Below are 13047 nucleotides of genomic sequence, written 5' to 3' on the forward strand. Positions count from 1 at the left end.
TTACACTTTATTTCCTTTAAAACTTGTCATTTTTAATAAGTTATGTTGAACTCTCAAAAATTCTCTGAACTAGAACAAAATATCTCAAAATTTGTATGGAGAGGCAAAAGACCCCGAATTGCCAAAGCAATCTTGGGAAAGGAAAATGGAGCTGAAGAAATCAGGCTCCAAGAGTTCAGACTATACAACAAAGCTACCATCATCAAAACAGTATGGTATTGGCACAAAAGCAGAAATATAGATCAGTGGGACAGGATAGAAAACCCAGAAATAAACCCAGAAAAAAAAAACAGAAATAAGTACCAATGGTCAATTAATTATGACAAAGGAGGCAAGACTACAAAATGTTAGAGGAACAGTCTCCTTACAAATGGTGCTGGGAATTCTGAACAGCTACATGTAAAAAAAAAAAAAAAGAAAGAAAGAAAGAAATTAGATCATTCTTTAACTCCATACACAATAATAAGCTCAAAATGGATTAATACCTAAATGTAATACTGGATACTGTAAAACTTTTAGAGGAAAATATAAGCAGAACTCTCTCTGACATAAATCACAACATCTTTTTGGATCTCTCTCTCAGAATAATCAAAATAAAAACAAAAATAAACAAATGGGACCTAGTTAAATTCAAAAGCTTTTGCACAGCCAAGGAAACAATAAAGAAAATGAAAAGACAACCTACAGACTGGGAGAAAATATTTACAAATGATGTACCCAAAAGGGGATTAATCTCCAAAATTTACAAACGGCTCATGGCACTTAACAGCATCAAAACAAACAATCCACTCAAAAAATGGGCAGAAGGCCTAAATAGATATTTCCCCCAAGAAGAGATACAAATGGCCAGTAGTCACATGAAAAGATGTTCAACATTGCTAATTAATAGAGAAATGCAAGTCAAATGAGATATCACCTCACACCAGCTAGAATGAGTATCATCAAAAAATCACAAACAATAAATACTGGAGAGAGTGTGTAGAGAAGGTAACCCTTCTGCACTGTTGGTGGGAATGTAAAGTGGTACAGCCACTATGAGAAGAGTATGAAGGTTCTTTAAAATACTTTGTATAGAGCTATCATATGATCTTGCAATCCCACTCCTGGGCATATATTCAGAGAAAAACATGATCTGAAAGGATACATGCACCCCATTATTCATTGCGACATTGTTTACAAAAGCCAAGACATGGAAGCAACCTCAATGTCCGTCAACAGAGGAATGGATAAAGAAAATGTGTTACATATATACAACAGAATATTACACAGCCATTAAAAAGAACAAAATAATGCCTTTTGCAGCAACATGGATAGACCTAGAGAGTGTCATACTGAATGAAGTAAGTCAGAAAAGGAGAAATATTGTATGATATCCTTTATATGTGCAATCTGAAATAGATGATGCAAATGAACTTACTTACAAAACAAAACAAGTTCACAAACTTAGAAAACAAGCTTATGGTTTCTGGGGGAAATGACAGGGAGAACAGATAGTTAGGGAGTTTGGAATGGACATGTATACACTAATATATTCAAAATGGGCAACCAACAAGAATCTACTGTATAGCACAGGGAACGCTGCTTAATGTTCCATGGCAGTCTGGATGGGAGGGGATTTGGGGGAGAATGGACACATATATATGTGTATGGCTGAGTCCCTTCACCGTTCACCTGAAACTATCACAATATTGTTTGATAATTAGCTATAACTCAATACAAAATAAAAAGCTTTAAAAAAAAGTCTCTGAGACTCAACATGTAAGGGCATGAACATTTTATTCAGGTCATTGCAACAGGAAAAACTGTCAAAGGAAATAAGTGTCTCCTCAAACCTGGTGAATAAGAGGGACTTCTTAGGGGAAGGGAACAAAAGTAGCAACACACTTGCTATAAATTTGGTGGATTTTAGTGAGGCAAAGACTTCAATCGTGCTTGAAAGGAGAAGGGTTTTATGTAATTGTGTGTGTGTGTGTGTGTGTGTGTGTGTGTGTGTGTGTGTGAGAGAGAGAGAGAGAGAGAGATTTGGCCCATTATCAATTCTTCACATCCTGTTCTTAGAATTTTTGACTTAAAGAAGACATTTAGAAAAAGGCAGTATTTATTAACATGAAATCGAACAGGTTTTCCTCAAAACGTTCACTTCTGTTTAAGATTCTTTTGAAGATTGACTAAAGGATCGATATTATTTTTAAAATGTATCTGTTAATATTACAGATGTTGTCACCAGATTGCCAATAAACTTATTTTAAAAATAAATGAAACTTCTAGACAAATGCAGTTATTTAATATTCTGCAAGATATGTTTTGAACCTCCCCTTGTGAAACCTTACATGAATGAACATTTCACTGATTAACTGTGGAAGAGTGATTTATCCTACCTCAAACTTGTGAGTCTAAATACAATCATTTCATTACTGGTAACAAATCACCTTAAGAGCAGTTACAGCTAGAATATTTCCTCACATCTGGAATTAAATGTTGAACGCAACTTTCAGCTCTATCTCCTTTTATCATGCTGCAATGAACCCGAAGGTTAATTTACTTCCCATCTGCTTTTATTTCTTATTCTGTCGATCTTACACTTTTTTTTTTCCATTTTTTCTTTCATGAGAATATATTCTCCATCCCAGTCTTTCTTTTTTTTTCACTTAGTAGAATTAGGCAGCTCATTTTCAGTAAGACATCACACTAAAGGATCATGCTTTCATTAGCATAACATAAATACTCTCTCTTTCAATTAATCAGCAGACTTTATAATCTAAATTTTTAAAGCACCTTTTTTCTTAATTTTCCCCTATAGATGAATAGGACTTTGAAATTTGTAAAAATATATATATATCTACTGTTAGTCCTATCTAAATGAGTCCATCTAAATGATATTCACATAACCTAGGCATATTTTTCCAATAATGGAGCTATTACTACTTTTTTCTCCATTTGGACTTTGTCAATACTAACTAGCACATGACATGATACTATCTGCATCTAAATCTCTTCAAGGAAAGAGGCAAATTTAACAACATCACTTTTAAATTTCAATCAGAATTACGATCAATAAAGAAAACCTTGGAGAGTCTGATGGGGTGTATAATGGGTTACATCACAGTTTGGTCTTCCTCTATCAAATTGTAGGTGGTGCAGTACAGTGGTGAAGGACATGGTTTTGTGGTCAGTGTCACCTGGTGACTTTAGTCTTAACTGTTTAACCGAATCTGTGACCTTGGGCAAATACCTAAGCCTTATTTTCTCATCTTTACAATGGGAACCATACCTTGACCAGAGAGTGACTGTAATGATATGTATTAATAGATCAATAAATTTTATTTCTCTATTATTACTATTACTGATACTAAGGCAGAGCCTCTGTAATGTGCATATTTACTACCAATCCCAGATGCCTGTTTTGAAACAGCAAGTCAGTTACTTAGTTTTTACATATTACATAGATAATGTCTTAATGACTCTATTTGAAATCGAATAATAAATCTAAATAGATTTTATCTTGGCCTCAGTTTAGACTACTGGGCATTTGGATTATGAACTTTGACATTTTAAGTAATTCATCTTAATGTGTCAGATATTTTCAACCTTTTAAAAATATTTTATTGTATAGTTTTTTTGTTGTTGTTCTATTACTTTTCTTCAAACCTGACATCAGTGCCTTGCAATAATATGTAAGTTTTTGTAACCCAATGAAAACGTGAGGAGAAAAACTAAATAGAAATTTCTCCAAAGAACACATACAGATGACTGACAAACACATGAAAAGGTGCTCAACATCACGAATTATTAGAGAAACGCAAATCAAAACTACAATGAGGCATCACCTCATAGTAGTCAAAATGGCCAACATTAAAAAAATCTACAAATGATAAATGCTGAACCAGGAGTGAAGAAAAGCCCACGTGCACTTAATGGAGTGTAAATCAACATAGCCACTATGTAAAACAGTATGGAGTTTCCTTTAATAAAAACTAAATATAGAACTACCATATAACCCAGCAATCCCACTACTGGGCATAAACAGAGAGAAAACCATAATTCAAAAAATATACGTGTATCCCATGTTGATAGCAGCACTATTTACAATAGCCAGGACATGGAAGCAGCCTAAATGTCCTTCAATAGAGGAATGGATAAAGAAGATGCAATACATATACACAATGGAGCCATTAAAGAATGAAATTGGGCCATTTGCAGAGACATGGATGGACCTCGAGAATGTCATACAGAATGAAGTAAGTCATAAAGAGAAAAGCAAGTATCGTTATTAATGCATATCTGTAAAAATCTAGAAAAACAGTGTAGATGAACTTATGTGCAAAGCAGAAATGAAGATATAGATGCAGAGATCAAATAAAAGGGCTCCAAGGGGAGACGTGGGGTGGGAGGAATTGGGAGCCTGGAATTGACACATATACACTATTCACTGTTGTTATTCAGCCAAGTCGTGTCCAACTCTTTGCAACCCCGTGGACTGCAGCATGCCAGGCTTCCTTGTCCATCACCATTTCCCAGAGTTTCCCCAAGATTATGTTCACTGAATCAGTGATGCCATCCAGCCACCACCTTCTCTGTCACCCTCTTCTCCTCTGCTTTCAATCTTTCCCAGCATCAGGGTCTTTTTCCAATGAGTCATCCATTTGCATCAGGTGGCCAAACTATTGGAGCTTCACCTTTAGTACTAGCCCTTCCAAAGAGTATTCGGGGTTTATTTCCTTTAAGATTGCCTGGATTGACCTCTTTGTTTTCCAAGGGAGTCACAAGGGTCTTTTCCAGCATCACAGTTCGAAAGCTTCAATTCCTCAGTGCTCTGCCTTTACTGTCCGGCTCTCAGAGCTTTACATAACTACTGGGAAGAACATAGGCTTGACTATATGGACGTTTGTCGGGAAAGTAATGCTTTTTAACACACTGTCTACGTTTGTCATAACTTTCCTGCCAAGAAGCAAGTGACTTTTAATTTCACTATTGATATTATGTATAAACTATATAACTAATGAGAACATATTGTATAACAGGAAACTCTACTTAATGCACTGTGGTGACCTGGGAAGGAAGTCCAAAAAGGACACAGTATTTCTGTATGTATGGCTGGTTCATTTTGCAGTACAGTAATAACAAACACAACATTGTAAGCAACTCAATGTCAGGAAGGGTGGCTGTGAGGAGATACCCCTCTTACAAGGTAAGGAGCAGTGGCTGCACTTTGCTGGAGCAGCCATGAAGAGATACTCCACGTCCAAGGTAAGAGAAACCCAAGTAGGATGGTAGGTGCTGCGAGAGGGCATCAGAGGGCAGACACACTGAAACTATAATCACAGAAAACTAGTCAGTCTGATCACATGGACCACAGCCTTGTCTAACTCAATGAAACTAAGCCATGCCGTGTGGGGCCACCCAAGATGGGCAGGTCATGGTGGAGAGGTCTGACAGAATGTGGTCCACTGGAGAAGGGAATGGCAAACCACTTCAGTATTCTTGCCTTGAGAACCCCATGAACAGTATGAAAAGGCAAAATGATAGGGTACTGAAAGAGGAACTCCCCAGGTCGGTAGGTGCCCAATATGCTACTGGAGATCAGTGGAGAAATAACTCCAGAAAGAATGAAGGGATGGAGCCAACGCACAAACAATACCCAGTTGAGGATGTGACTGGTGATAGAAGCAAGGTCCAATGCTCTAAAGAGCAATGTTGCATAGAAACTTGGAATGTTAGGTCCATGAATCAAGGCAAATTGGAAGTGGTCAAACAGGAGATGGCAAGAGTGAACGTTGACATTCTAGGAATCAGCAAACTAAAATGGACTGGAATCGGTGAATTTAACTCAGATGATCATTATATCTACTACTGTGGGAAGGAAGCCCTTAAAAGAAATGGAGTAGCCATCATGGTCAACAAAAGAGTCCGAAATGCAGTACTTGGATGCAATCTCAAAAATGACAGAATGATCTCTGTTTGTTTCCAAGGCAAAGCATTCAGTGTCACAGTAATCCAAGTCTATGCCCCAACCAGTAACACTGAAGAAGCTGAAGTTGAAAGGTTCTATGAAGACCAACAAGACCTTTTAGAACGAACACCCACAAAAGATGTCCATTTCATTATAGGGGACTGGAATGCAAAAGTAGGAAGTCAAGAAACACCTGGGGTGACAGGCAAATTTGGCCTTGGAATACGCAATGAAGCAGGGCAAAGGCTAATAGAGTTTTGCCAAGAGAACACACTGGTCATAGCAAACACCTTCTTCCAACAACACAGGAGAAGACTCTACACATGGACATCACCAGATGGTCAACACTGAAATCAGATTGATTATATTCTTTGTAGCCAAAGATGGAGAAGCTCTACACAGTCAGTAAAAACAAGACTGGGAGCTGATTGTGGCTCAGATCATGAACTCCTATTGCCAAATTCAGACTTAAATTGAAGGAAGTGGGGAAAACCACTAGACCATTCAGGTATGACCTAAATCAACTCTGTTATGATTATACAGTGGAACTGAGAAATAGATTTAAGGGCCTAGATCTGATAGATAGAGTGCTCGATGAACTATGGACTGAGGTTTGTGACATTGTACAGGATACAGGGATCAAGACCATCCCCATGGAAAAGAGATGCAAAAAAGCAAAATGGCTGTCTGGGGAGGCCTTACAAATAGCTGCGAAAAGAAGAGAAGTGAAAAGCAAAGGAGAAAAGGAAAGATATAAGCATCTGAATGTAGAGTTCAAAGAATAGCAAGGAGAGATAAGAAAGCCTTCCTCAGTGATCAATGCAAAGAAATAGAGGAAAACAACAGAATAGGAAAGACTAGAGATCTCTTCAGGAAAATTAGAGATACCAAGGGTACATTTCATGCAAAGATGGGCTGGATAAAGGACAGAAATGGTATGGACCTAACAGAAGCAGAAGATATTAAGAAGAGGTGGCAAGAATACACAGAAGAACTGTACAAAAAAGAGCTTCGTGACCCAGGTAATCACGATGGTGTGATCACTCACCTAGAGCCAGACATCTTGGATTGTGAAGTCAAGTGGGCCTTAGAAAGCATCGCTACGAACAAAGCTAGTGGAGGTGATGGAATTCCAGTTGAGCTATTTCAAATCCTGAAAGACGATGCTGTGAAAGTGTTGCACTCAATATGTCAGCAAATGTGGAAAACTCAGCAGTGGCCACAGGACTGGAAAAGGTCAGTTTTCATTGCAATCACAAAGAAAGGCAATGCCAAAGAATGCTGAAACTACCGCATAATTGCACTCATCTCACATGCTAGTAAAGTAATGCTCAAAATTCTCCAAGCCAGGCTTCAGCAATATGTGAACCGTGAACTTCCACATGTTCAAGCTGGTTTTAGAAAAGGCAGAGGAACCAGAGATCAAATTGCCAACATCCACTGGATCATGGAAAAAGCAAGAGAGTTCTAGAAAAACATCTATTTCTGCTTTATTGACTGTGCCAAAGCCTTTGACTGTACGGATCACAATAAACTGTGGAAAATTCTGAAAGAGATGGGAATACCAGAGCCCCTGACCTGCCTCTTGAGAAACCCACATGCAGGTCAGGAAGCAACAGTAAGAACTGAACATTGAACAGATTGGTTCCAAATAGGAAAAGGAGCACATTAAGGCTGTATATTGTCACCCTGCTTATTTAACTTATATGCAGAGTTCATCATGAGAAATGCTTGGCCTGAAGAAGCACAAGCTGGAATCAAGATTGCCAGGAGAAATATCAATAACCTCAGATATGCAGATGACATCACCCTTATGGCAGAAAGTGAAGAGGAACTAAAAAGCCTCTTGATAAAAGTGAAAAGGGTGAGTGAAAAATTTGGCTTAAAGCTCAGCATTCAGAAAACGAAGATCATGGCATCCAGTCCCATCACTTCATGGGAAATAGATGGGGAAACAGTGGAAACAGTGTCAGACTTTATTTCCTTGGGCTTGAAAATCACTGCAGATGGTGATTGCAGCCATGAAATATAAAGACGCTTACTCTTTGGAAGGAAAGTTATGACCAACCTAGATAGTATATTGAAAAGCAGAGACATTACTTTGCCAACAAAGGTCCGTCTCATCAAGGCTATTGTTTTTCCAGTGGTCATGTATAGATATGAGAGTTGGACTGTGAAGAAAGCTGAGTGTCGTAGAATTGATGCTTTTGAACTGCGGTGTGGAGAAGACTCTTGAGAGTCCCTTGGACTGCAAGGAGATCCAACCAGTCCATTCTAAAGGAGATCAGTCCTGGGTTTTCATCTGAAGGACTGATGCTAAAGCTGAAACTCCAGTACTTTGGCCACCTCATGCAAAGAGTTGACTCATTGGAAAAGACTGTGATGCTGGGAGGGATTGGGGGCAGGAGGAGAAGGGGACTACAGAGGATGAGATGCTGGATGGCATCACCGACTCGATGGACATGGGTTTGTATAGACTCCAGGTGTTGGTGATGGACAGGGAGGCCTGGTGCACTGCGATTCATGGGGTCACAAATAGTCAGACACGACAGAGCGACTTAACTGAACTGATACTAGTATAAAAAATGACTTTAAAATAACAATATGTATTTTTTTGTACTTTGTTATTATATTTGTTTAAGAAAGGAGAGTTCATAGTCTTAATTTTTAAGTTTGTTTTCCTCCTAGGTTCAACGATTGTATTGTTATAAAATGTTTCCTTCATACTTGAAAGCCAAATACATAATGAAGGTGGCAACATAGAGTCATGGGGAAAGACTACAAGTTGTAGCTGGAAACTTGGAATCACAGTCTAGATTCCTTGCTCACTGGTCATGAGGTCTTAGATTAGTTATTTACTGAAAAAAAGTCAGTGTCTTTGTTGATAACCTGAGGATAGTAATATACCCATAGGTTTATAGAGTAGATTTAAGGAAGAAAAAATAATATTGTAAATAGTAGAACATATACAAATGTAAATTGTTACCATGAAAGTGACTCAAATATCTGCAACTTAAATTTTCTAATTAAAAAAAAAAAAAAAGCAAGTATTGCTGAGGGTGTAGAGAAATTAGAACCCTTGCAGTCTAGGTGCTATAGAAAACTGTATGGTGGTTTCTCAAAAAAAATATTAAACAGAATTGCCATATGATCCAGCAATTCCACTTCTGATTGTATATTTAAAATAATTCAAAGCAGGGTCTCTAAGAACTGCATCCATGTTCTTAGAACTACTATACGCAATATCCAAAAGGTAGAAGCAATCCAAGTTTCCATTGACAATTGAATAGATAAATAAAACAGAATTTATACTACAATGGGATATTATTCGGCCTTACAAATGAAAGAAATCCTGATATTTCAGGAAGGGGGACCCCATCTAGGGCCTAAAAGCAGTCTCTTGTCTAACACTCACAAATGAATTATCTGAGGAGACACATATGGAATAGACTTTATTGGGAGAGGGTGCCCAAGTGGAGAACAAGAGAATAAGGAAACCCAGGAAAATTGCTCTGCCACACAGCTCACAGCCTCAGGTTTTATGGTGATGGGATTAGTTTTTGGATTGTCTTTGGCTGACCCTTCTGACTCAGGGTCATTCCTGGTGTTGTGTTCATTGCTCAGCCAAATGGATGCGAGTGAGAAGGATTCTGGGAAGTGGTAGGACTTGTGGTGTCTACTTTTGACCTTTTCTGAACTCTTCCAGCTGGTGGTGGCTTATTAGTTCTGCGCTCCTTATCAGGACCTCCTGTTGCAAATAACTCATGCCAAAGGTTACTGTGGTGCCTGACCAGGGTGGTCGGTCAGTCAGTGTGCTTCCCCTAACACTGATACATGCTACAACACAGATGACCCCTGAGGATGGTACACTAAGTGAAATAAACCTGTCACAAAAAGATGAATATTGTTTGATTTCCTTATGTGAGGTACCTAAAGTAGTCAAGTATTTAGAGAAATAGAGTAGAATAGTAGAAGTTTCTGGGCACTTTGGGGAGGGGATAGTGGGGAGACATTCTTTACTGGATACATTCCACTGAGAAGAGTTCTGGGGATTGACTACATTGACTACATTCATAACAATATGAATGTATAACAATATGAGTACTCAACTTGTTGCTGAGCTGTACACTTACAAAAGGGGGAGATGGCAAATTTTTTGTTATGTATATTTTACCACAATTTTCTTAAAAATAGCAAATTGTTTTTGTCTGGCCATCCTAAAGGCAATATGAAGTTGAATAGCATAGCGTAGTATTTAAAAATGCCTGAAGGGGTGTCAGGCAAAACTTGCTCAATTACTTACACCAGGCTGTTCCTAACTCTGGAGTAAGTAACTCTGAACTTGAGTTACTGCGTCTATAAAGTGGTCGGGATCAATGCATCTACTTCAGTAGTGCTATTTTGATGTTTAAAAGAGATATTGTTCTTAAAGCACAGCAGGTTATCTGTATTCATTTGCTAGAGCTGTCATAACAAAATTGTACAGACTGGGAGGCTTAAAAGAACACAGAACTTTTATTTTTCCTCAGAGTTCTAGAGGCTAGAAGTCCAAGATCAAAGTGTTGGCAGTTCGTTTTTCTCTAAGTCCTTTCTCCTTGACTCAGATGCCGCCTCCTTGCTGTGTCCTCTTATGTTCTTTCTTCTCTGCATATGTTTGTCCTCAAATTTCCTCTTTTTATAAAGATATGGGTCATATTGAATTAGGGTCCACCTGAAATACCTCATTTAACTTAATTACTTCTTCAGTTCAATTCAGTTCAGTTGCTCAGTAGTTCAGACTCTTTGCCACCCCATGAATCACGCCAGGCCTCCCTGTTCATCACCAGTTCCCGGAGTTCACCCAAACTCACGTCCATCGAGTAGGTGATGCCATCCAGCCATCTCATCCTCTGTCGTCTCCTTCTGCCCCCCAATCCCTCCCAGCATCAGAGTCTTTTCCAATGAGTCAACTCTTCGCCTGAGGTGGCCAACGTACTGGAGTTTCAGCTTTAGCATCATTCCTTCCAAAGAACACCATGGACTGATCTCTAGAATGGACTGGTTGGATCTCCTTGCTTCTCCAAACATCCTGAGGTACTAGGAGCGAGGGCTTCACCATATGAATGTGAGCAGGCTACACTTTAGCCCATAAATGTGGAGAAGAGAGTGGAGAGTAAGTGCAAACTTGTATATATTTGTTATTTTCATAGATATAACATATGATGTTATATATAACAAATAACATGATATTCTCATAATTTGTATGTCTTTTAAAATTTATTTATTTTAGTTGGAGGCTAATTACTTTACAATATTGTATGTTTTGAAAATGAAATATGAGATGGACAAAGTTATTCATTCAGCAAAATGTGACTCAATCACTTGAATGGACAAGGGCTTACTATCAGAATTAAAACATGGTTCATGCTTTCTAGAAACTGAAAATGAATGCCATTGTTTTTATCATAACATCTACATAGCACTCTACATTTTATCCTATTCCTAAGAATTTTGTAAGGAAGATGTGGGCCTATGTTTTATATGTTGGATATGATATATTTTTCCTACTGCATCTGTTTCTAGGGATGAATTGTGATGGTTTTAAAATGATATCAATTGTTCCATTTAAAACGAGAGTGAGGCAGTCTTGACAGTAATCCAAGGATAAAAAATTACACAAAATACTGAGAAATATTGACTCAGGAGACAATATGTCTACATGTCTATAATATTCCCTTCTGTTCCAAATCTATTCAAACAAGAAAAAGAATATGTATGTACATCAGATGTACATACATGTAGCCTGTTCTGCTCCTTTCTCCAAATTGTCAAGGGCAGACTCTTATAATCATAATCAGCTTCTTAATTGTAACATGAAAGAAGACAATCTTTGCATATCTGAGGAAAACTCAGGCAAGGGGAAAAAAGGCCTGGTGGAAGAGTTAACTTCAGAGGACTCAGGAAATGCTTCAAGGTAAATGGTCTCAGAGCCATCAAGGAGGATTAGCATGCTAACCTCAACAACAGGCTGGAAAAGTAACCTATTCAAGATTTTTTTTTTTTTTCAAGAAACTTTCGTGAATTTATAATAAGAATAAATTTTGCTGAATATCAGAATGGGAACAACAATGGACGAAATTAAGGAGCAAGGAAAGGAAACCCAGGGGTTTTTAGAAAATTTACTGCAAAAGTCAAAAGATATGATAACAAGAACTAAAAGGTAATAGGAAGGAGAGGAGGCATGTATAAGTTTCAGTGAGATGAAGAGAGGACGACAAAGTAATGAGGGAAAAATTTCTAAATGGGCAGCTATAAGATGAATGAAACGAAAATTATTCGTTTTTTTTCCTCAACCACTCTAGTGAAAGTCTGGAAATTCAAGGTAAACAATGAGGAATAAAGACAACAATACAGAGGAAAGCAAATTGCCTACAAGTAAATGAAAATCCAGATGATATCAGGGTTATTTTCAATAAGAGTCAATGTAATAGAACAGTAACAAAATAATTAAAAATTCAGAATTTCCTCTGGATTCAAGTGTATAATCATTTTTATCATGGAAGGACTCTGAATTTTATCATTTTGTCTTTGAAAGAATTACTCAAGGATATGTGTTGGCAATACATGCATACTTAACATACATACTAAGAAAGAAAGAAAGTAAAATTAAAAACTTGATAACAAAAACATGTGGCAGGCAAAGAGCCTAGTAAAAACGTCCTTCTAGTTAAATCTAAAACATATTGCTGCACAGAAAAAAATAAATTTATTTTATTTTTATAAAAAGTACATGTAAACATATGAAAGTCTGAGATAGAAAAGAAAAGACAGGAATAAACACAAATAGGAAGGATATGGTGAACTTCAATTGTATGGAAGAGATTTAAAAATAAGTGACTGCTATCTTGCCGAAATGTATGAATTTCTAGACAATATTTTGAGGAAATAAAGGGCCAAGACTTTGAATATGAAATTGTGATGTAAGGTTTATGTTGCTTGTTTGAAGAGACACTAACCTGAAAGTACAACCCTTGGGCATGTTGAATATTTTAAACTGAAGTAGTTTGAGAAAATAGCTGAAGTATGACGGTTACTCTGCTCTTTCCCCAGCCCTGCTC

Source organism: Oryx dammah, unplaced genomic scaffold (assembly GCF_014754425.2).
Source record: "Oryx dammah isolate SB20612 unplaced genomic scaffold, SCBI_Odam_1.1 HiC_scaffold_9, whole genome shotgun sequence".
NCBI lineage: Eukaryota > Metazoa > Chordata > Mammalia > Artiodactyla > Bovidae > Oryx > Oryx dammah.